This window comes from Mus caroli, chromosome 4, assembly GCF_900094665.2.
Source record: "Mus caroli chromosome 4, CAROLI_EIJ_v1.1, whole genome shotgun sequence".
NCBI classification, from domain to species: Eukaryota; Metazoa; Chordata; class Mammalia; order Rodentia; family Muridae; genus Mus; species Mus caroli.
In genome coordinates this window covers 47,611,175-47,635,341 of record NC_034573.1, presented here as the reverse complement: position 1 = coordinate 47,635,341, position 24,167 = coordinate 47,611,175, and the positions used below count along the sequence as shown (strand labels likewise).

The following is a 24,167-nucleotide window of genomic DNA, read 5'->3' as shown; positions in this document are numbered from 1 at the left end:
CTTGTGAGTACAAACTTGAAGCTCCTGAATGTGGGAGCAGCACTCACTCACTCACTCACTCACTCACTCACTCACTCACTCACTCACAATGATGGCTACTCAAACCAAAGTGTCCAAAACCTAAAGGAAGCCCCGGAAAGATGCCATGTCTTTTTTGTTAGAACCCTCACAGTCTGCTGCCACCAAAGTGTCGACCCAGAAAAGAAAGGAGATAAAATGATCTGTTTTCTTTGTGACAAAGCCAATTTGCTTTCTTCCCCTTCTCTACACATGAATTCTGATAGGTGCAAGCTATTCTTTCTAGGGAGGTGGGGGGGGGAGGTAATCATGACAAATTATCCTTTTTCCAACTTATCATCATCTTGCTCTGTCTCTGTCAAATTGTTCCTCAAACACAGCAGCCTGCGAGCCCTGCACAGCCTCCTCTTCCAGTGCTATTTATACCTTTTGGATCAAACTAGCACTTTTGCATATCTCAGCTTTCTGGGGGCTGCGATAATGAACCATACTGTTTTCAGTCATTTCCATCAGAGTTGTTCGTGGTCACGTCCCTGACTATCTTTAAGGACAATGTGTCCCACAATCACTTCCATCTAAATCTGTAGATAATTATGATAGAAGGAGTTAGGGCTAATTTTCACCAGTGAAGGAATGGTTCATTTTTCTAGCCTACATGTTACTCCGGAACAATCTGGAAGCAGCCACACAACCTTGATCTGCAACTTTGCAAAGAAGCAGAAATGGGCTTCTTTTTGTTAATTCCCTCAGGAAATGAACTGTTCTTTCTCCTAAGACAAACTGTTTTCTCTTCTAAAACAACATCGCATCTTCCTGTTGAGTCTTGGCTTCTGTTACTAAAGTAGATTTTCATAGAAAAGACACTCAAATCAAAAGGAAAGGGGGAAGGGCAAAACGGAAAACAGAGCATGGCAAAGAAGAACAAGTGATACAAAGTATGAAGGTAAAGAAATTCTTCATCTTGAATAATCAGCTTAGGAAGATATTGCTCTCCTCCCAGCTACCATACCCCAGGATGCTTTTACCAACCCCAGCTTCCTTCTCAGTATCTCATTTCTCCCAAATATGTTTCCTCTTTAACCTTTAATAAGCATCAGAGGAGTGTTTGTGCGTTCCTGTGTTTTGCTACCATGTGTGTCGGCCACATGCATGCAGTGCAGGAGGAAACCAGAAGAGGACAGTGGATCTTCTGAGATTAGTGGCTTGTGAGCACCATGTGGGCGCCAGATTTTGGAACCAGGGTCCTCTGGAAGGGCAGCAAGTGCTCTTAACTGCTGAGGTGATGAGCCATCTCTCCCACCATCTAGAATTGTTATATCTACCATACTAAACATTATTACACATGGTAGTATTCAGAACAAATGACACTCTAACGAAACCTCAACAAACATGAGGAATGAGATGAAGGAAAGAAAAAAAATCACTAAGAATTCTAAGGCTTCTTCATTTAATCCACCAGAAGTCTGTCTATATGCATGGAAAATTCAAGAAAACTTAACCATGTTTACTGGAAGCAAAGTTGGATCCTAGATAATAAGTGAGGCCATGTTTTGTGCATCTTCCCACATTGATACAGGCAAGATCTCGTATTGGTCAGTGTTCCCTAAACTCTCAAGTGAAGGACATAAGGTTCAGCCAATGTCTCTGTCCAAGGCTTCAGAGGAAGAGTTAGCCTTCCCATGGAATTCCTGCCCAGTGGGACAGTGGTATTGGGGAAAACATGGGTTATGGAATCAGGACAGACACCTGGGTTAAATCTTGCCCGTATGTGGAGATGGGTTAAGTCTGTTTTCTTACCCTGAAAATAAACAACTAAAAATTTATGCACATTAAATGACATAGGAATAAAGCAAGAAACTCTTAAGTCTATGTGCTCAGGAACCACCAGCCACTCCCTCATCTTCACCATGCAGCTGTGCCATCCACTTCTAAGAAATTAGCCTTGAAGATTGCTGCTTACCCTCCACTCAAGTTCTGTGAAAGGACAAAATGGAAGTCACATTTCCCCTGTTCATCCAGGATTAAAACGTGTCTCTAGATCAAAATGCTCACATCTAAAACAATGCCTGAAGTATTCTGCATATTCCTTATCATGAGAACAAGATAATTGCTTTTGTTTTTGTTTTTTGTTTTTTTTTAAAAACAAGCACAAAAGAAAGCAGGAGGGACACAAATTAATGGGCCCTGGTAATAGTGTCAAACAGCAAACCTTCAGGAAGTCCTCTCCATTTATCCCTAACTCTATCATCAGGAAGTAAATATTAGTAAATGTTAATAAATCTCATTGTACAGATTAGGGAACTGAGGCAGAAGGCATAGCAGTATTGTATGTCTCAAGCCTCATAACAAGAAAAAATGCATGGCAGGAAGGAGTCTGGCTAATCTAAACATCTGGTCTAGAATCCCCAGAGGGCAACTGTGGAAAGAAAGGGAGCAGGTGTCCTCCTTGGCTTCCCGGTAACATTCAAGCTCTGCAGCAGTGCTCACAAGGATCTCAGTGACCTGGCCTAGGGTCTGCTCTCCAGCTTCAGATGTGAACTGGGCTCAGATGTGCCCTCCAGCCTCATAAGCTGCCACGTGAACCCACACTCCAGCCACTTGCACTTCTGTGGATTTTTTTTTCGAAGTCTGTCTTGATATGCATCATTCCCCAATCTGCCTACATGTTTACAACTTCTGAGGCAGCTGGGGGTGACCTACCACTTCCTGGGGCAAAGAGCAGGAGTGAAATACTTATCGCATGTTTCCTCTTGTGCCTCCATCCTCACCCAGCTTCCCTATCCCAGGTCTCATTTCTCCTAATCTTGTTTGCAAGGTACCTTACATATTTTTATTCTGTGAATGAGGGAACCATGTAGGTCTTTGAACTGTATAATAGATTTCATTCCTTCTGTCTGGCATCCCAGAGCAGGGAACTATTGGCTAAGCAACTTTCTCTCTGGCAACAGGCCAGATTGTCATCAGGGAAGCCTGACTGTTTTAGGCATTTTAGAATCACTCAGAACCACTCCAGTTATAGACTCTCCACAACTAAAGTCATGACTGCTCCAGACAACCTGCACAAGCCTGGGAAGCTGTACTCTGGTATAACAAGCCTTGGTGAGCTTCAGGCTACCTTACAGCCAGTCCCAGTCAACACTGGAGAGAGAGCACCTCCTTCAGTAACTCAGCCAGAAGCCAGTGATTGGTGGGATGTGGTTGGTCTTTATGCAAGGGTTGTGGTTGGTCCCTATGCAGGGCCTGTAATTGGTACAACAGGAAGCTGTCAAGTAGGTGTTTAGAGAAAATACAGTCCTTCATTTGCATGCCAAATCCATCTTCCTGGCTGTAGAAGAAACTGTATAGCTCACTTCAAAACTCATCTCGGAGATGCCCTTCTCTCCTGCCCCTTGGTGTTACAATATTGGGGCCAGAAAGACTATTCTCAAGTGTTCTTTTCCTCACCTGCTTATCTCTCTTACAGCAAATCCAGTGGCCTAAGATATAACATGAAGAGGCAATGGAATGGCAGGAAAGGTGGTGACAACTTCCACCTTGGCAGCAACAGCAATGGCAGTGGTAAAAGAAGCAGTGAGAAGTCCACCAGAGTTCCTGAAGCTCATGGGCAACAAAGACAAGTGAAGATGACATCGACCAGTAGAACTATACAAAAGGCAGAAGGTATTGAGTAAGAGAGTGCAGCCCAAGTTCACAGGAGAGTTCTTTAGGGTTAAATCAATTACTTAGAATGCTAAGATAAGAGATTTGCAAGTTCAAGGTCAGCCTGGGCTGCATAGCAAGATGCTGTCTCCAAAAAGCAAAAGCAAAACGAGTTTCAGGAAGCTTCCAGGCTTGAAGACCAAGGGCCTTAAAACCTGAAGCCTGAAAACTGCACATGAAATGGCTGAGGATCCTAACACACCAAGAGTTCAACAGTTATAACTGGTGTTGGCTGTTACTATCCTCTAATCCTCAGAGCCATGGATTTCACTGGATGCTGAGCAACGACCACCAGCAATTAGAACTCAGAATGCTAACCCTCTTAGCTGAGCACGCAGAATGGGGTGTCCCTTACACAAGGCCTGGGACCATAGGAACCCTGAGTCTTTAGGTCTCAGGGTGGTAACTGTAAGACTCTGAGTCTATCGTGCCAGCATATAACCTTTGCCCCTCAAAGGCTCAGTACAACTACCATTAGAAGAACCCAATGTGTTCCTGGGTAATCTCCCCAACTCCTTCATCTAGTTGCTGCATCTTATTTAAATAGGAAACTTCTCTTCAAGTATCACTTCCATCTCCAAAATCAAGTTAGATCCACATGCCTGCCATTCAATTGCCTCCTCTGACTCACAGTAGGATTAACACCTATCTGCTGATGGCGTGATACACTAGACCAACATCCTCCAATGACTCTCCAGCTGACCTTCGAATTCCTCAAGAAGGCTAGCATGTTCTTCTCTTCCATTATGTTTTGGGACATGGTATCCCCAAGTGGGTAGTTGCTAACAAAAGCTACTAGTGTGAATACATGGCCAGGAACAGAACAGCCCAGGAAAAATAATAGGATGGTAATATTCTAGAATCATGTGCATCTCAGCATGACTTAGGCATTTTCATGGATTTTCTTGTTACAGCCTCAAGATGTTTTATAAAAGTCAGGTGCTTTGCTACAAAAAGTCATGTCTGTAAATAATCTTCCCACTGAAAACGAACATTTCTATGTAATTTTTATGTCTGTGTATATTAACTCCCTGCTTTAATATATTCATATTCACTGTCTCTGCTTTCTTCTTCATGGCCATTAGTGAACTTCATTCAGGCCATATTTTGGCAGATCCATACCTTTCTCTGATTGCTACAGAGTCCCTGTTCTTCACTTATAGGCCACTTTGTTGCCGTTTTCTCCTTTCTTATCAGTAAGCATCCATAAACTCTCTCAGTGACAACTGATAGCCACTCTTGCTTCCTTCAACCTCATAATTTTCTTACTAAAAGGGCTTTTGCTACTGAGCATGAACATATCAAGAACTTCTTGCTTTACATCCTCCATGAATCTCTTTGGTTCCCATTCTTCACTTTTCTGAACCTTAACAGAGATGAGGCCCCTTATCGTCTGGTTCCTGACTCTTCAGCCTGTGCTCTGCAGTTTAATCAGAACTCATGAGGATCCTACAGAAACCATGGTGTGGGTAGTAGTTGGTGCTAACATTCACCCTGACATCATCTAAAAGAAATGCACACAGCACAGACCCCCAGCTAAAGTGCCCTGCAGACCTCAGGAAGAATAAGAATCTCTGCTCACACACTGAGGTTGCCTGTTGTTAGGGAGTTTTGTTTGTTGTTATTGAAGATTTGGTTTCATTATTTGGTTCAGTTTGTTTTTGTTTTGTTTTGTTTTGTTTTGTTGTTGTTGTTTTGCTTTAAGTTGCTATGCACTTGACAGTAACTTGGGGCTTCTGATCCTTTTACTTCAAATTCCTAAGATCTAAATTACAGGCATATGTCACCATACTTAGTTTATTTCATGATGGTGATTAACCCCAGGGCTTTGTGCATGCTAGGTCAGCACCCTACCAATTAAGCTATACTCCCAGTCTTGGGTTTTGTTTTGGAGATTTCTATTGTTATTTCTTTTAATAATATTAGGTTCATCTATTTTTTTAGGGGCTCTCAATCTTGTTTTTCTAATCATTCTTATGAATCCATACTGAATGTTATGTTTAGACTTTGGAATTAGCTGACTCTACCCCATTCCTCATCATAAAAGTTTGTGCCATCTCTTTAGCAAACAAGTACATCTTCACTCAACTGTTTCCTTCTGTCTCTTTCTCCTTCTTCCTCTCTCTCTCAGATCTAGCAAGAATATACTTTCTAACATGTATATATACCCCCAAAGTTAGCTACTCCCCTTGTTCTCCAGATGTTCTTTCCTATGTGTTCTGTCTCTCTTTCATTCCACAGCAATCTATGTGGAAGACTGAAACCTCCTCAGGATCCTTTCAAAGAATGTTCTCCAAAAAGAGGCAGACAGCAGGCACTAAATGCGGCCATACCAAAATCCATGAAGATAATAGCCAGAGAATCAGAAACTTCTTTCTCACAGAAACTACTGGAGAATCCAGAATAGACACTCCCTCTCCTCTGTTGTCCCTTCTAAGCCAGGCAACCAATAAGGAATTCTGTCCCTGAACCCTGAGCAACACATAACATCCCTACTACCTCTTTTGAAGACCCTCATATCAACCTATCATTCTTTCTAAAGATATGGATATTAAACCTGAAGCCTGTATATGAGAAGAAATAGGACGAGATAAATGGAGATCAAGTAGAATTGCTGAGAATATAAATTCTTCAACTTTCCTGTGTGGTGATAAGTCACTTTATTAACTGGGTTTTTTTAATTCCTGTTGTTGTTGCTGTTGTTGTTGTTGTTGTTGTTGTTGTTGTTTTATATCTATAAAATGGAATGACAATAATCCTTTCAACAAGATTTATGAGATAAAGATAACATATGCAAAGAGGAGAATATATAGAGTAAATGCCACTAAGAATCATTTCATGGTTCTTATCTCTCTTGCCATGATGCCTCATCAAGCTTGCTTTAAGGAAGCAAGTCTTTAAAGCTTAAAGTGTATACAGTGTCTTCTGTCAATACTGCAATCACTGACTGAGCTGTGACCTTCATCTAACTGGAACCTACAGTGCTGACTGCTCAGATGAACCCAAGTGTAAAACATATCCCTGATGCTCACATCACCTCAAGAAGGAAGTGGCAGCTCAGAAAAATGTAATGCCCATCATGAGAACAGAGAGCCGCTCATATCTCCATATTGAATGTTAAAAAGCAGAGGTGTCTGCAACTGTTCCCTAAAATATAGATGACTAAAGGGTGTCCCTTTGTGGAGAGATAAGACAATAGAAAGACCTGTACCCTTCTAGAGACCTCAAGCTAGCAATGTGTAACCTTTGTGGATGTCAACATCCACAAATCCTCTTGTATTTTCTACTGGTGTCCCCCAGAAAGCCTGCCCCATATTTCAGCTACACAATTGAGAACATATAAAAATCTCTAAAATGCATGAGTCTACACTCATGATTGCCATAGTCAGATATCAAATTTTCCAAAGGTCACAGTCGTGTTTGGGATACACCCAAATTGTGCTGCTCATAATAATAGCAACAACAGTAAAATTCAAAATGCACTTTGGAGTTTAAGAACTGCTTTCATTCACCCAAAGAGCTGAAGGGGTCTGCAACCTATAGGTGGAACAACAATATGAACTAACCACTACCCCCCAGAGCTCGTATCTCTAGCTGCATATGTAGCAGAAGATGGCCTAGTTGGTCATCACTGGGAAGAGAGGCCCCTTGGTATTGCAAATTTTATATGCCCCAGTAGAGGGGAGTGCCAGGGCCAAGAAGCAGGAGTGAGTGGGTAGGGGAGCAGGGTAGAGGGAGGATATAGGGAACTTTCAGGATAGCATTTGAAATGTATATAAAGAAAATATCTAATAAAAAAAAGAACTGCTTTCATTTTACCAACCATAATTCTTAGGCTCTGAGAAGCCAGTAACCAACCTGGTACTCCTCCATCCAACAAGATGAGGATATTCAGGTTAGAGCTGGATAAACCAGGTTTTTCAGTTTCCCATGGAAATAGCAAGAAAATTTCTAACACACATACAAAGCCATACACCAAGTGATGTTGTTAGCTTACCTGAAATATTCTGTGTGGCAGAACTCGTGAAAATGATTAGTATATGCTGGTTAAATTTTCATTGTTTTAAAATGGAAACCCTGACAAATAGGCTACAGGACCATAGCCCCAATCACCCAACAGGATCCAAACCTCTCCCAAGTCCAACTTGGAAGTAGTAGATTTGTTCCCAGTCAGCTAGCAAATAGCATTTTGTTTTCCAAGGTGACAGTGGGCACAAGAGAAGAGGACACACATCTAGAAAGAGAGAAAACAGGTACCTCTCATTGCCTTCAGGCCCTAATTGTACAAACACACAGGCAAAGTAACCACAAATCAAAGGATGTGGCACTTGCCTAGAGATAGTTCCTGGGTACCGTCTGCCTTTTATTTCACCAATACCCCAGTTGGTAAAATTATAGTGTTCCTACGTCTCACCAAGTCCAAAAGCAGAGGAGAGGGGAGAAGCCACTCAGTCATTATTTTCCACAGATTGTCTGGGACGAGGGTAACAAAGTGATAGATTGAAGGAAAAGTCTACAAGAACATTTCAAAGAGAACTGCTTGCTGACCTCCCTCTCGATCAGCAGCGGATTTGTGGGGCTTTGCCCTGGGACTTACACATCGCGTCTGTGGCTTTAATCAAGAGTCTCCCGTCTTTATTTCCTACACCATTGCAGGAACATCCTATCCAGAATCTGAGTCCCTAATCTCAGACTCTCTAATCTGTCTCTTCAATGATAACCAGAGTGATCTTTGTAAAATGACAATCAGACCATGTCATCCCCTTCAATTAAAAAAAGAAAAGTTAAAAATCTCCAGTAAATCACAGCTGTCTGTGGGTAGCAGCTCCATCCCTAAGCACAGAGCCTAGAGTTCCACATCCTTTGTATGCCTGACTCCCTATCCTATGATTCAGCCTCACAGAGTTAATTTCAGGAACCCATCTCCTGGGTGCCATATTCTGTCATGTCCCCTAACTGCTATTCAAGGCAGGATTGAAAATCTGCTTGAAATGCCCTTTTCCTTTGTCCATTAGACAAACTCCTATAGTGCTCAGAGCTTCCACTCAAAGGCATCTGGCCTAGACACCCCCACCACCAGGAAAACAAGCGCAACCTCTGCCGTGTGGCTTTACAGCCCTGGACCGACCTTTTCCTTGCATTGTCCTCAAAATGCTAGAGCTGCTTTTTTCCTATATGCCACCAGCTCAACTGTGATGCAGGAATCACATCTTTCACACACCAGCATCTCACCAGGTTGGAGGAGGTTGGAGAACACAGATTGATTAATTGTTCATGCAAATTTGTCAAGAAAGAATTCACAAAGCAGTCCTGGAACTCCAAAGTACTGTTGTAAACTGTACTGGTGATGGCATATAGAAATCATTGGGAGTGCTTTCTTAACAGTAGTCAAGGAGAAGACAGAAAGTCTGGTAAAATGAGTTCATCCATTTGCTCCCAGACATCATCCATACATGGCATCCAATTTCCAATAACATTTTTACTAGATCATAATAAAATAGGAGTAAAATAATATAGTAAAATTGTTTGTGGTTCTCTCTCTTTCTCTCTCTTGCTCTGTGTGTATGTATGTGGTGTGTGTGTGTGTGTGTGTGTATGCACATGTGTGCAGGTCATAATAGACAGACAGTCAGACAGACCGATCTTCGCTTTAATAAGTTAAATGAAGTGACAATTTTGTTCTGATTTTGTTTATTTGTTTAGGCCCTTACTTAAGCCACTAAAAATAAACAAGTCACTATTGTAACAGTCAGGGTCTCAGTAAGACACTGAATCCATCTCAGATAGTTCAAATAACTAGGCATTAAATAAAAGAGCACTCACAGAGTTGGGAAGGGTGGGAGAATAACCAAGGCAGTGAGGTGACCAGAAGAGCCAAAGAGAAGAAACAGTGTCACAGGAGCCTAGCAAGAACTGAGGCCACAGAGAAGGGGCCACTCAGCACACTACACAATTTCGAGGGGAACTACAACTCCCAACATACAGAGTAGCTTTCCTGGGCTACTAGAACTACCAAGGATTCCTATTGGCCCCAGCCAACAGGAAGCTCCTATGAAGCACCCTATGAGGTCAGCCTCCCGTGCACAGAAGAGGTCAAAATGAATGCAAAATGGATTGAGAAAAAGGAAGAACGGGTAGCACGCATCATTTCCCCTGTCTGTTGTTTGTTCGTTTGTTTGTTAAAAGAAATATGAAAACTAACCCTTTGCTGATCTAATAGCTTGTGCTTCTAACAAGGAATCACATTCCTGAATTTCAGGTTAATCCCTTTCATTCAGTTGCTTTTTTTCATCACAGTGACAAAATATCTAACAAAAACAATGTAAAGTGGGAGGAATTTGTGCTGGCTCACAGTTTAAGGATATTGGGAATCAGTGGGAATTGCAAGAAGGAGCTGGCCATACTGTGTTGACTGTCTGGAATCACAGAGAATGCTGTATACTCAATGTACTTTCTTCTTTCTTCAGTCCAGGACCCCAGCATGTGGAATGGCACCCCAGATATCCAGGGTGGGTCTTCCACTTTAGTCAAACCCCTCTGCAAGCAGTCACTCATAAATCTTCAGTTGCTTTGATTCTAAATTCTATGGAGTTGACCACCATGGACCCCCTAGTACTAGTGAATTTATTTAGTCCTTTACAGTCTCAGCATTAAATTCTGTCTTCTGTGACGTAGGGGTGTGTGTGTGTGTGTGTGTGTTGTGCATGTGAAAGGCATGCACATGAGTTTGTGGGTATGTGCACCTGATAGCATCTTTGCATGCATAAGATGAGGTCATAGCAGGGCCATCTTCCTTCACTGCCCTCAGTCTTACTGTCTTAAGATAGAGTCTCTTATTGAACTGAAAGTCTGTCATTTGGTGAAAGCTGACTAGCCAGAGGATTCTCTCAAAAATTCACCTGTCTCTACTCCCAATGCTAGGATTACAGGTGTATATGGCTGTGCTGAGCTTTTATGTGGATTGGGGAGATTTGAACTCAGGTCTTCATACTGCAGAGTAAGTCCCCTTATCCACTGAGCCATCTTCCAAGCACCTCAGCCCTATAGTCTCTCCACTTGTGCAATGACATCAGTTATCACTGTCCTACAAGCCACCCAGGGCTGCCACAAAAGTTTAATAAGGCAATGTATATTTAAACAATCATGAAGTGCAAAGTACTACATTCTCATTTAATCAACACTCACATGCAATGCTAAGCCTTTAAGGAATAGTGATCCAGAACATCCCTCTGGCAGTTTCCCTTACATAGGAGGTGAGGCATATCCTTGCTTCAGGAGGGGCAGGACAATGTACACAGGATGAACATTACCCTCATCTTTACTGTCAATGCTATAACAAGGATAAACGTTATTCATTCTGCACCAAGGAAGCTAAGCTAATCTTTCTATACCATGCTAAGAGGATGTAGTTGATCTTAATGATCTTATTCAAAATTTACCTGAATTTCATATATTCTACTGCTCAAGAAAAAAGAGATCCAGCAGCAGACTACCACGGACTACTGCCACTACCCATCACTGCTGTTTTGCTGGCCACATGAGAGCCCCTGCAGTGACCTAGCAATAGACAGGACATTCTCCTGGAAAAGCAATACATCTTTAGAGCATTACATCAGCTAATTTTCCCCAAATAACTCCAAAAAAAAAAAAGCAGTTGTCATAGACAGAAACCTTAACTGGTTCCATGGACAACCAATCAATAACCAGTATGATCCACAGTCACTCTTTGCCTTGTCAATCAGTTAGGCTCCAGATTTGGATCAAGGGAAGTATAGAGCAATCTGCTTCCAAACACCTTTCCTTGTGCCTGATCTCTGATGTAACATGACCATACATTGCCATAGAAGGAGAATTTCCAGTGGTGGTTTTAGAAGCCATGGCTGGGAGTAAAAAGTCTTTGACTTTGGTTACACATTATCCTGGAGATGCACAAGCCCCAAGCAACAACTTGACCACAAGAAGAAAGCAGGTATGGATGATACAGAGAGTGCAAAGGGATGCATAAGCTATCTAAGGGGCTGAACCTCAACAAAGTAGGATAATCATTTTTCCTTATAAGATTAGTATATAAGTGAAATAACATGTACAATATTCCTGGTTTGATACCTATATATAGCAGACATTTACTAAATATACATAATGAAAACTGGAAAGCTAGACTACAATGTCCCACACCAGAAGGGGTGGCTATGGATAAAAAGATCCCAAGTAGCTGAATGTTAGGCTTGGTTTTCCCTTCAAACAAAAATCAATATTAATCAATGCTTCTCAGCTGGGGTAGATAGCTATAGTTTGTCTGCCTAGCATGCCTCTCTATTCCAGAGAGTAGTGTTTGATATTTTTTATATTTTTATTCATTTATTTTAGGTGGTAATGGACTTGTGTGGAGGTCAGAGTAAAGCTATACCAGAGTTCAGATCTCTATGTCCACCATGTGGGACTTAGGGATCATACTCAGTTGTCAGGTTTGGTGGTAGCAAGCACCTTTATCTACTGACTCATCTCAAAGGACATTGTAAGTAGAAAGGAGCCTGATAAAAATGGAGTGCCTATATGTAGCAGAGGATGGCCTAGTTGGTCATCAATGGGAGGAGAGGCCTTTGGTCCTCTGAAGGTTCTATGCCCCAGTATAAGGGAATGCCAGGACCAGGAAGTGGGAGTGGGTGGGTTGGGGAACAGGGGGAGGGAGGAGGGGATAGGGGATTTTTGGAGGTGAAACTAGGAAAGGGGATAACATTTGAAATGCAAATAAAGAAAATATCTAATAAAAACAAACAAACAAATTAAAATAAACAGTTTGTGACATACTGAAAAAAATGAGGATATTGACTTATTTTTCTTTTGAATTAATATTGAATGCGTTTGTCCTTCCTAAGTCACTAGGGTATTGAGTTAAATAGTGAATGCTTTCAAAACTATCAAATAAAGTTTAAAAAAAAATGGAGTGCCTGATTCTAGGGATCTTTAAGGTCAGCTATATCTTTACCTCCCTTTTCTCTGCTGTCATATGTTTCCTCTCTGCTTACGCCCTGTGAACTGTTTCAGCCCTCCCACCCACACTGAACAACACAGAGACCACTCATCTAACAAAGAAAATCCAAATTAAAGAGCAGACTTCTCCGCCTCCCGGAGAAAAGGCCTTGGTGGAGATAAAACAGGAAGCACTTTTTCCTTCTTTCACTCATCCATAACAATTGGGTCTTGTCCCACATGTAGATCTAACCAGTGACCTTAGGTTCACAGTCCAGAGCTGAACGGGTCATTAAAAGTCATCCAATAGGGCTAGCAAGATGGTTTTCCTGCAGGTAAGCCTGCTGCTATAAGCTCAGTCTTGGTAGAAGGAGTGAACTGATTCCTGAAGATTATCCTCATGGTGTGGGCATGCACTTAAATAAATGCAATTTGTTAAATAGATATAATTTTAAATAAATACATGTAATTTTATCTTTCGATCATAAAATCATAATTACATGGAGCATAAAGGGTATATTATATTACTCTTTCGTTGCTGTTATGACGTGCCATCACCAAGATAATTTGTAGGGAGAAGAGTTTATTCGGGCTTAGGTTCCAAAGATAGAATTTACCATGGCAAGGAGGCATGGTAGTAGGTGACTGGACCAGGAAGCTGAGTAACCACATCTTCAACCATGAACAAATAAACACAAAGAAAGAAAGCAAACTGAAACAAGGCAAGGCTCTCACAGCTCAGCCCCAGAACAACAAACATGGCTTCTTTCAGCAAGGAACACCTCCTAAAGGATTGATCCATAACCCCCTAAACCTCACTACTAAAGGGGAGCAAGTGTTCAAAACCAAAGGGTGTGGGAGAATATCTTCAATTCACTTCATTCAATTCACTTCAAAGCACATCTTTAAAGGTGCCTGGGAAGCCAAAACTAGATTGTTGAACAGTTTCCAAACCAGTGCGTTCTCAAATTCCATACTATGAAGGACCAATTTTATATTTTCACACTGGTCTGTCAGCTTGGGTTTGGAGGATCCCTCTATCTGTATCTGTGCCTTGTTTCTAATCTATCAGAACTGAGCCTGTAATATTATTACCTTTGAAATGACTAGTGTGCAGTTTGTACCAGCAATACCTCACCACACACGTTTAACAATCCCTCACCTGGTCTATGACACAGTCAATGAAAGGAGTTCAAGCTCTTGGCTGTTTTCAGAATATCGAGTTGATATGAAACTTCTAAATGCTTACAACTCTTGACTGGACTTCTCTAGTCACAAAGTCACAAGGAAAAGAGGGACCAGGTATCTTGTATAGTTTTATATGGATAGAAACCGTAAGGTGGTAAGGATAGTGGAGCTTGTACAGTACAAATGTATACTTCCAGGCAGCACTGACTGGCTCCCAGGTGAGGGCAAGACTTTGTAGCTTGTGACTTTTTTGATACTAAGTTCTTGAGGATCAGAGAACAGCAGGGAAAACTAAGAAAAATGACCAATACCATTTTCACTCTCTGCCCAACTCTGGACCAAGCATCTGTGAGGCTGTTGTTTTATATAATCTTCTCTTTGTAACTGGCACTTCAGAAAAGATGAAGGTCTGTCTTAGGATTCTATAGCAATGTGGACCTTATCTTGGCAGCTAGAATTACAGAGGTGGCTGCAGCCACTTTGAACACTTGAATTTTCTCATTATGTGCTTTCCCCTGTTCTTAACCTGACTCCCTTTGTCCCTGAGTCACCCATGAGCTACTAAGACAATAAAATATTTTGGTTAAACCAGTACATGAGTTAGTTACCACCAAAGAGGTAACTTGGTTGTTCCCCCCAAAAGAGATGAAGAATGTGAAACTCTGGTGTGTGTAAGATGTTGTTCTTTAGAACAACTCCTGAACTAAACCACATGAATTGAAATAAATACAAGTCTACAGGTATGCTGAATTGATCCTAGTTTTCTGGGTCAGACATGGTTAATCTTGACTTGGCTTGCTCATGTGTTCCATGCTGCGACATGACTCTGGAAGGCTTAATTCTCATGGCTACCAGTTGTCTGGGCTGCTGACCAAGGTGTCAAGATTGACTCATTATTCAGTAAACTGGTTTGGTCTCAATCACAGGACAGCCACAAGGATCTGATAAAGTAAGGGTGTAGTTCTTCTGAGACCAGGATTAAGCATGCATTTTACCACTGCCAGCTCATTTCATATGCCAAAGAAACCATACGACTACCCCAATTTGAGGACTGGGGGAAAGGCTCTTAAATTAAATTACAGAGTCATACTGCTAAGGGCAAGAATTTGTAGGATCAAAATTTGGGGGCATTTTTACAACCTATCTGGCTTTCACATCACCAAGTGGTATTTACTCTCCACCACCATGGGCTGAGTACTGAGTGTCCAGCTCTTTAAAACCCAGTTCTGCACCATAGAAAATTTCCCAAGATACATACGAGTCTCCATCACTTACTAAGCGGGGTTCAGATCTGATTTTGAGTTTTACTTTAAATTCCAACCAATATTGAGTTTAACATCCTCTTTTAGATCAGAGAGGGGAGTTATTAGCCAAGGAGTTCTTGAGACTAGTCATCTTTTGTCGTGTTAAGAAAACACGTGCAAGAATGTGAGAATGACAGGATTCAAAATTTAGTTCATCCTATCAGTCATCCATTCAATAAATGTTGACTTGCTACATATGCTTGATGCATGATATACAAAAGGTGTGTACAAAGGCAACGTATGCCAGAATAGTCCTTAGGAGTCTATGACATCCATGGTAAACATTGATGTCTTTGGTACCCCAGTTGCCCTGAAAACTACAGCTGTTCATTTACTCCTGTCTCTTTTTGAGTAGCCCATGGGGTTCCCCAAAATTGTAGATCTCATTTTATCTGCATTTAGCACAAATGAAATGCTCGGTGAGTGTTTGCTGAAGTAAAATTAAGTAAGCATCTGGAACAGAAGAAAATTATCAACATTTAATGTAAAGTTTGCTCTTCTTAGATAGGATGGTTTGATTTACAGTTGCCCCACATTTGACAGCATAGATACACAGCGAGGGCATAATGAATCTCTAAACCAGAACAAGGGCATTATTGTTTTTCCCCCTCTCCCTTGCAGGAGTATCTCCTCAGTGGTTGGAAGGAAAAAAGAAGATTAACAGCACACTTGAGCACTTTTGAAGCTGGACTATCAACAAAGGATATTTTAAATCAATTCACTACCAGAAACGATGCAGGCACTGTTTACAAATGCTTCACAAAGAATCCCAGAAAAGGCTCTGAAAGAAGAACCAGAAGATGTTTCGATCCTAGAGGTGGGAACTGAGCAAGTCATGATGCTGAGACGGGCCATGAGGCCCTAACAGATCCAGAAGAGATGATTCAAAGAAGGTCAAGCATGCTTTCCCCTGGGGATAGTTTTCATTCTAGCCATGGGAAGATAACTCCCTCAGCTAGTCTCCCCAGCCTACAAAGGTTTCTCTGGCAGTACCAAGCCCAAATTGAGCTTGTCCAAGCACCACCTGCAAATGCTACAGAAGAAGGGACAGAGGCAGACTCACTACCATAGAATTAAAGATGCTGTACTGTCTACAGTTAGAGTTGAACATCAGTCCCATCTCACTGGGCCTGGTACATCAGCATAGCACAAGCTGCTTAGACCCACAAATACAACTTAACCTATACAGCTTGAGGTCCTAAGAACAGACATTTCAATGAATCTCTCTTCTTTCTTATTTTTGTCCTTTAGTTGGTTGGTTGTTTTTTGACATAGAGTATCTCTGGCTAGCCTGGACCTCGCTGTGAAGAGCAGGATGACGATGAATTCACAGAGGTCCACCTGCCTCTGCCTTTCAAGTCCTAAGATTAAAGGTGTGTATCACCACACCTGGCTTAATCCCACATTTTAATGTTTTGGGGTTTTGTTTGTTTGGTTGGTTTTAGCACAGACTATTTTTTTAAGCACCTTTACATTCACAAGTAAAAGTAAACAAAATGGCCATTTTAAAATTTATAAAATTTAGGATCAATATGTATACCATTGTGAGCCACATGCTAGATGGAAACTTATAAATAAGAATGCATTATCTAGATGCCAAAATGCTCCCAGTAGGTGAGAGGGAAGTACACATAATTCATAATCACAAGGTTGGACCAGTGGGACAAAAGGAAGTAGAGAAGTGGAGTAGAGTAACCCAGAAAAGAAGCTCCTGGAGCAGGCAGGGGACCTTGGGGGACGCAGGGAATAGGCGTTAGGATTAGGGTTAGGGCTAGGGTTAGGGCTAGGGCTAGGGTAAGGGCTAGGGCTAGGGCTAGGGCTAGGGCTAGGGCTAGGGCTAGGGCTAGGGCTAGGGCTAGGGCTAGGGCTAGGGCTAGGGCTAGGGCTAGGGCTAGGTGTGCTGTCACTAACACACACCTTCTCCAACAAGGCCATACCTCCTACTCCTTCCCAAACAGTTTTTCCAACTGAAGACCACGGATTAAAACATGAGCCTATAGGAGTGCATTCTTATTCAAACCATCACAGTATTCCCCAATTTGGACATTTCTAATAGGCATTAAGTGGACGGACCCAAGGATAATGTCTCCAGACATTTTTTTTAGGAAAATGATCAGACTCAGCCATCACACCCAGCAGTCTGTCTCAGAAAGCAGCTTCCATTGTCAGCTTCAGTTGTCAACTTGACACACCTGGAAATAGGGAACCTCAATTGTAAAACTGTCTCCGCCAAACTGGCCTGTGGTCATGTCCGTGAAAAATTTTTTTAACTTGCTAATTGCTGTAGGAGGGCCCAGTCCACTGTGGGTGGTAGTATCCCAAGGTCGGTGGCTGTAGAAGATTAGCTGAGTAAGACAGAGAAAAGAATAGATTATTTCTGTGCTTCGTGGATTTAGTCATAGTGCTTATCTCAGTAACAAGGAAGCAAACAAAGGAAAGGTCTTCCGGTCAACATTGGAGACCTTGCTTTTTACCCTGTATCTTGATGAAAACCCTCCAACAGAATAAAAAAAAAAATAGGAATTTCATTAACAATCTACATAAACCCCACCTTATCCTTTTTCCTAAATTTTCTCACAGACAACCCTAGTCTCGGATTTTATTAAGCTAATTGACAAAAAATTAATTGTTCCATGAGTAAAATATCTCCTTTCTCACTGGACTATGAGCTCCAAGAGGGTCAGAGCCACATTTAAGACATTTAAGAACCTATAGAGGGATGTTCCTTCATTGTTTCAAGTGTACATCCATCTACTCATTTATAGTGTAGAGGCTGTAAACTGTACACGGGTCTACCTGTGTGGAACACTGACTCCATTCACGCGCTGTGGTTCTTTCTATAAATTAACAATGTAGTAGTAACTGCCTCATTGGTTTTTCTGCAGAAGAAATAATCCCTGAGTGAAGTATCTGGCATATATACTACTTTATAGTACAATGAATGAAGATGCTACTACTTAAGATAATGGTATTGATTGCTGATGGTGGTGGTAGCAGTGGTAGGGACAGGGGAGGTAGGGTGGGGATCTGCACAGAGGTGGAGGTTGAGATGCACAAACCAAGGTGTTGCAGATGGAGTACAGATGAATACTACTGTCAGAGCCAGCACTGAATAATTCAGCCTAGGGGGTGCTTCTGTTGTTGCGCATTTTAAGATCCGTTGGGTTTTCAAAGGGAAGAAGCTATTCAGCCTCCTCCCTTGCTCTTTTCCGTTTACATGGGTCAGCTGCCCACCTGCAATTAAGCCTTGAAGAGATTTCAGGAGACCTGAGCATTCTGCCGCTTTTGTTTTAGCCATTCCTTCCCAGACCTGTCTCCTCAGTCACCTGTCAATGTGTCACTTCCCTTCTGGCTTCCCCCTAATACGTTTGCTAAAAAACAATTTCCAAACTCTGCTTGTTACCAAGAGAGACGGCAGAAAAGAGAAAGGATCAGTGAGTGTTCTTTGAAGAGTCAGAAAGTCTAGCATTCAGCTTCTCAAGGCTCTGCCTTTGACTGACATTGAGACCTGTTTATAATCCTTTCCCAGAATCTAAAGCTGCAGCCCAGAATCAGACTGGGGTTATGACGGTGGTTGCTTTTGGTCGCACGTTTGTCTGTATGTTTAACAGCAATCTCTTGAGGGTTGCCAGTGAGCAGAATGGGTGACTGGGAAGGAGCACAGACAAGAACAGGGGCTTGCCAGATCCTTAGAACCACCACTGCTCTTCTCCTGGGATTGTTTGCTTTCCTGCCACTTTCTGAAGCCACCAATCTGTCCTCTACCAGACCAAGGGTTGTTTCTGCTCATACCAAGGAACATTCAAATTGACAAAACCAAATGAAAGCATTAAGAATAAAGATAGGCTTAAAATCCCTGAGGAGTGAGTTCCAACAACTCTCTTCAAAACCACCAGAACATCAAGAGAGACACACAGGGGGAAAATGCAGAGAAACACATTATATTATATTGGTGATGGAAATATGTAAATGTATGAGATGACCCTTTGGATTCTACTGGAAACCCCTGATGACAGTAGATGTTGGAAGGGCAGGGTCACCCCAGCAGTCCCTCTGGCCCCTCCACAGGGTCATCCCAGATCTGGACCGTTTCCACCCTGACAAGAAACTACATGGATTTTTCCACTTGAGCACACCCAAAGGATGGTACCTAGGACACAAAAATGCACAGGGATATGGCAGCTAACCAGCAAGTATCGAGAGCAGAGGCCAGGGCCACCTGTGCAGGCAACCTGTGATTAGGCAGGGTTTTGACACGTCAAAGCAGGGGGACTACGACTCAAGAGTACCGGGCCACTTGCCCTGTCTGGCCCAAACCTGCCATGTCAGCTCACAGCCTGGGCAAGGCCTCTCTTCCCAGCAGCCTCAGCAGAGCTGACAGAATTGTAGACACCTTTGCTACTGCTGAGAGTAATTGAGCAATAGTCTCCCAGCAGGCTGAGGCGCAATGTGTTTCTGGGGAAATTATATACTTTTAACCTCTAAAACAATATAATTTAAGGGTGAGTATATTTTTCCTCAAGAGTTACAGTACCTCTTATTTCCTTTAAAAATCTGAGGTGGGAGGTTATGTTGCTGTCCCTGCATATATGTTTAAAGAGACACCGACAATGGACACTCCTCCAAATGTAAACTTCAGTAGAGAGGTAGTTGGAATGACCATGAAAGCAGTGTTTCTACATGGGATTTCATTGGCAGTTAACCCAGTTGTGCAAACAAAAATACGTCGGTTCATCTGGTTTCTCTTAATGAAGACAGGATTGTTCCAGACCAGCCTGAAGAATAGAAACATCATATTCATAATGACTTACCGCTATTGGTTGATTCTGATATCTTCTCAGTCAATCACTCCATCATTGGGTTAGTAAACCACCTAGCTGGCTTACTTTGCATTGAGATGGCACAGGGGTTCATCTCCATGTGATTCTCCCAATGCTACATTCAGCAAGTGTCTTGCACTCCATGCAGAAATGATGGTGTTGGGTCCAATGCAGTCTCCTGGGTTCCAGAGGTAGCCCTACACTTTGCATTCTGCATTCTTGCACACATGGCCAGGATCCTCTTCCTTCAATGTTGGGTCACTTCTGTAATCAAAAAGCCTCAATATGTTTTATCCCACTACAATATTCACAGCAGAGACGGACATGGTGGCACACGCCTTTAATCCCAGCACTGGGGAGGCAGAGGAAGGCAGATTTCTGAGTTTGAGGCCAGCCTGGTCTACAAAGTGAGTTCTAGGACAGTCAGGGCTACACAGAGAAACCCTGTCTCAAAAAACAAAAACAAACAAAAAAAAAATCACAGCAGCATTGTCTGTATCCCCTTGAAGATTGTCCCACAAGCTAGTTCAACTTTGCCTATTCTGTTGTGTGTGTGATCATCCTCATCTTCCCTCACTATTCCAGACATGCCCAGTGCCTCTGCAGTCCACCAGCACACCACAGTCAGACCTCCATGCTTTTGTTCACCCAATTATCACCACTTGAGATTCTCATTCATCTCCTTACTTCCTGACTCACTCCAACCATCCTCCAATGTCCACCTCTTGTATGAAGCACACCTTACATTCTTCCTCGTGCACAAAGGGTCCATGTAAAACAATTCTGCATTTCTGTAACAAAGACTCTGTTTTATGCTTACACACACACACACACACACACACACACACACACACACTAACACACACCACTACACGTTAAAACTTCAAGAATTTTATTGAATAAGCCATTTACATCATTTTGAGAGAAATTCTGTAAGAGATTACCAAGTACCTTATGAAGATTTGGTGGAGGTGGGGGGGGGAAACAATTAAAAGATTCTGTGCCATGGACAGGGGCTTATCAAAAACAAGTCACAGCAGAACCTTGATTACTTTTGATTGAGAGATTTTAAGAAGTCAAACTTGAATCAGAACAAATGCTACATTCTGCCTTTCCCCATGCATTTAACTAGGACACACCTGACCACTAACTCAAGAGGAGCAAACTGCTTTAGAAACATTTAGATAAGCAAATGACCACACATGAAAATCATGTTTGTGTGTGTGAGAGTGTGTGTGTGTGTGTGTTTACGTTTATGAGTATAGGCATATTTGTGCTATAGTGCATGCTGTAGAGATAAGAAGATAATCTCAGGTGTCAGTTATTGCCTTCCACCTCCTTTGATGTGGATGGTCTCTTGTTTGTCACTGTGTACATCAACCTAGTAGACTTATGAACTTCCAGGAATTCTCCTGTTTCTGCTACCTAGCTCACCATAGAAACAATGAGATTATAGACACAGGCCTGCATATGGTTTCTTGGTTTGTTTTGGTTTGTTTTGGTTTGTTTTGGTTTGTTTTGGTTTGGATTGGTTTGGTTTGGTTTGGCTTAGTTTAGTTTGGTTTTCGTGGGTCCTAACGATTTGAACTCAGGTCTTCATGCTTACAAGGTAAGCGCTTTTCTCACTGAGTTGTCTCCCCAGCCCCATTAAGGGTATGTCAGTAAATGGGGAAACTCTAGCAGTGTGCACACAGATCCAACCCAAAAGCATTTTGAGTCTAGATAACTATATCTATGACATTATAAGAAAATAATCACATGCAGAAATAGTATTAATGACCAAGTAATGATACAAAACTTTCTGAAATGGCCAAGAAAAAAAGAATAGCCATGTATTACAATATTCAATAGAAAAATAATGAAAGTTTCACCTAGGTCCATTCATCCAAAATGACCTGTCACTGAAGGTTTTCTAATAAAAGCTATTTTCTTAGTCTTGTGATGAACAAAATATTCAATATCCAGGATAGAGTTGAACTTCATGATGTTGAAAGGCCTTCATGGCCCTGAGATTGGTCATTTTTGTGATTCTATATACGTCTATCTTACACTCCAACTAAATTACAAATCCATTGGCAGGAATACCTTGGTAAAGAGAATAGTAAGTACATGCCATTGCAGGTACCTAGACATAGGCATTGATACTAGTTCTTCTATTTACTAGATTGATGGTTTCTATTTGTGTATAAATAGAAGTTGTACAAGATGTGGAACTAACCTGGTTATTCGTGTTCAATGGGTATGACCTAGGCCAGCACCTGGATAGAGTGGACAGTAACTAAACATCTTTCCCACATCCCATTCAGCTAGCAGGGTGTTAAAGAACATAAAAGTGTTTCAGAAGAAGTCACTTTTTGGTATTGAATGACAACTGGAGTGGTTACTTGTTCAATATAAAAGATTTGAATATGGAATAACAAATGACAGTATTCTGGGCAGAAGAATGTCAGAGGAAAGGTTCTAAGGTGAGAATGAATTGAGTATTGTAGGGGAAGTGTTGTTTCCCTAATTGGTTCTTGATTTGGTCAATAAAGAAGGTGAAAGCCAATTGCTGGACAAAAGGGAAAATATGGGACTTCTGGCCCAGAAGGAGGAAAAGTGGACACAGGGATAGAAGAGGGGCACTTCAGATCAGGCTTTGGAAGGAGACGGATGCAACAACTATGTAAGGTCTTAGGGCAACCAGAACCAGCATCCTCCACCACCAGCAGATGGCTGATATAGGTTAGCTGATAAGTTTAGGGCTAGAGATTCCTATTCCAAACAATTGTATTATCTGGAAAGTTTTAAAATAACAGAATGGTTTAATGTTTTTCTTCTAAGAAGCGAAGGTGGACAGGAGAAACAGAGAAAATGGGGTGATTGGTGGTAGCTCGGCAAAGCTCGCTGGGAGGAAGAGGTAGTCAGTGGGTGGAACTGTGATATCAGAGCTAAGCCAAGAGTGCAGCCCTGGGCAAAGGAGGAAACGTGCATTTTAAAATTACATGCAACAAGTATGGCTCATGCCAAGGACTGACCCCCCGAATGGATAATAGAAACAAGGTTGAACTGATAGACCAGACTACATGATATAGTAGATCATGAGGTCTTCTAAGTTGATCCGCTGTCTTGTAAGAAGAAATGGCTGTCTTGTGAAACTAAGATGATAGCCATCTAAAGCTATCACATTGGCATATTTTAAAACATTAAACAATGATTGGACTCATGACACTTTTCTCATTGTGTGAGAGTAATGGCATGATAAAGACGAGTCACAAGAGCTGTCTCTTCTAGCAACCACCCAAGTATTCCATTCTCTTTCTTCTGTTTGCCTTTAAAAAGTCATGACTTAACTGATTTAAACCAGGTGCCCTATTGTACCCATAGGTGCTCTAGCTGGCAGAGCTGGGAGCCGGGTTTCCCCTTCTCACTCGTCTTCCTTTCTTAACACTAATATGCTTGACAGAAGTGTGGGTAGGTGGAAAACATAATGTTTCCAATTGAAGCTCACTAGCAAGCCTCCAGTGGAGTCATTTTAGAGATTAAAGGAAGGATCATTTGGACACATGAATTTGAATATGATTTATAGATTACTTCCAGAGACATACAGTTGCTTATCTCTCAAGCAGCTGTGGGAATAGACAGTTAGAAGACACGCAGGAGGTATGCAGCCCTCAGAAAGGGGAAAAATACATTAAATCTTAAAGTGGCTGATACAGCAATTAATATTTCAACCTTCCTTGTGCAAGGAAAAAGAAAGTGAGATTACAAAGATGTTGGATTGCCATGAATATGTGATTTCAGGCTTACTGACTGAAGATGCCTAATTATGTATTACAAGTCTAAACCCCTCGGGCACTAATGGGCTATTTTAAAATGCTAAGGAAAGAAAGAAAGAAGGAAAGAAAGAAAGAAAGAAAGAAAGGAAGGAAGGAAGGAAGGAAGGAAGGAAGGAAGGAAGGAAGGAAGGAAGGAAGAAAAACTTTGAGTCTGAAAATCTTGGGTTTTTTTATCAAGGTTTCAGTAGCACAATTCTAACACATTCCTGAGTAAAGTTTTGGAAAAGAACTCATGCACCGTCAAGCCTCTTTATGAGACTGGTTTTTGTACTTTTCCAACTTATCAGCAAATGTTCAGCTATCATGTGCTACAGAACTAGTGAACCACTTCTTTTTTTTTTTTTTTTTTT

General features: G+C 41.7%; 1 long non-coding RNA gene across 3 annotated transcripts in view; it reads right to left on the bottom strand.

The window, feature by feature from the left end:
- Positions 1 to 20,263, bottom strand: part of LOC115030859 — a 34,304-nt gene extending 14,041 nt beyond the window's left edge. For 2 of the 3 annotated variants that reach the window (XR_003836426.1, XR_003836427.1), the window contains exons 1-2: positions 19,991 to 20,263; positions 17,372 to 17,524 (exon numbers count right to left, since the gene is read on the bottom strand). This is a non-coding gene — a long non-coding RNA (uncharacterized LOC115030859). Of the gene's footprint in view, positions 1 to 17,371; positions 17,525 to 19,713; positions 19,955 to 19,990 lie in introns of all 3 variants that reach the window. The other variant, XR_003836428.1, reaches the window with a different exon arrangement.
- Between the last annotated feature and the right edge of the window lie 3,904 nt (positions 20,264 to 24,167).